The sequence below is a fragment of the Sorex fumeus genome, unplaced genomic scaffold, assembly GCF_029834395.1.
Source record: "Sorex fumeus unplaced genomic scaffold, SorFum_2.1 ptg000028l, whole genome shotgun sequence".
Lineage (NCBI taxonomy): Eukaryota > Metazoa > Chordata > Mammalia > Eulipotyphla > Soricidae > Sorex > Sorex fumeus.
The window spans coordinates 16,077,435-16,078,992 of record NW_026606085.1 but is presented as its reverse complement, the minus strand read 5'-3'; positions in this window follow the sequence as shown (position 1 = coordinate 16,078,992).

Below are 1,558 nucleotides of genomic sequence, written 5' to 3'. Positions count from 1 at the left end.
GGCACAGTAACGTCTCCATCATGAGACCTGTTGTTACTGTGTTTGGCATATCGAATACATCACGGGTAGCTTGCCAGGCTCGGCCATGCGGGCGAGATACTCTCGGTAGCTTGCTGGGCTCTCCGAGAGGGGCGGAGGAATCGAACTCGGGTTGGCCATGTTGGCCGCTTGTAAGGCAAACGCCCTACTGCTGTGCCAAACACAGTAACAACAAAGATAAGGGCAATTTATTTAAAATAGAACAGCCTCCCGATACTTAGTGCATTGGAAAAATGAACCAGTCTCTCTAGAATTTAAGACAATTGCCATTATGCATCTCTGAATTTCTCTTCATAAAACTTTCAAGAAATGTCAAGATTTCTTAGGCCTAAATTTAAGGACTAAGATCAGTTCACAGTAGGTCAAGATTTCTTCTCTCCAAATAATGACTAGTTAGCGGGGCCCTTTCCTGCTTCCTCTGGGACATTGATCTCTCTGGAGATGCTTTGGAGAGTCTCAGGAGGTCATAAAGTTCTCTCTCAAAGTTTACTTCTAACTCCAGCTCAGGAATGTACAGTCTTCTAAGTTTTAATTGGTACTGAGCATCCCTGTATCTAATTTAATTAATCACAGTTCGAGGAGCCAGGATTTTAAGTGTTTTATTATTTTTTTATTTGCTTTTTTTTGGGGGGGGGGTCACACCTTGCGATGCACAGGGGTTACTCCTGGCTCTACACTCAGGAATTATCCCTGGTGGTGCTCAGGGGACCATATGTGATGCTGGGAATTGAACCCAGGTCGGCCGCATGCAAGGCAAACGCCTTACCTGCTGTGCTATCGCTCCAGACCCAGGATTTTAAGTGTTTTAGACTTTGAATTTCTTGTTTCCTCCCAAAGAGGGAAATCAGTATGTTCTTAATAATTAGATGGCAGCTTCTGATGAACGGAATTGAATCAAGGTAGAAACTTGTTTAATAATATGAAAAAGGGCCAGGTATGGAGGGATGCAAGAGTGAACAGAATAGGACTGCGTTTGACTTTCTTGCGAATTATCTGTGTTGATAAACGAAAGAGGCCTTTCAGAGGGTCTCCAACAGAGTTGAAAGAAAGAAGAATGTGTGATTTAATTGTTGGAGGACACTGTAACACAGAAGTATGACTTGAAAATAAGCTTTGACTTTTTTTTTGTTTGTTTTACTTTTTGGGTCACACCCAGAGATGCGCAGGGGTTACTCCTCACTCTGCACTCAGGAATTACTCTTGGCAGTGCTTGGGGGACCATATGGGATGCTGGGGATCGAACCTGGTTGGCCACGTGCAAGGCAAACGCCCTGCCCGTTATGCTGGAGCCATAGTATAGTGGGTTGGGCATTGCCTTGCATATGGCCAACCCGGGTTTGATGCCTGGCACCACATATAATCACCCGAGCCCTGCCAAGAGTGATTCCCGAGTACAGAGCAAGGAATAACCCCTGAGCATCCCAGGGTGTTCCCCCCCCCCCCACAAAAAAACCCAAAACAAAAAATTGAGTACCTTAATATACAACAGTATTAGTCCTAATGTCTTAGGCTTGCAGTG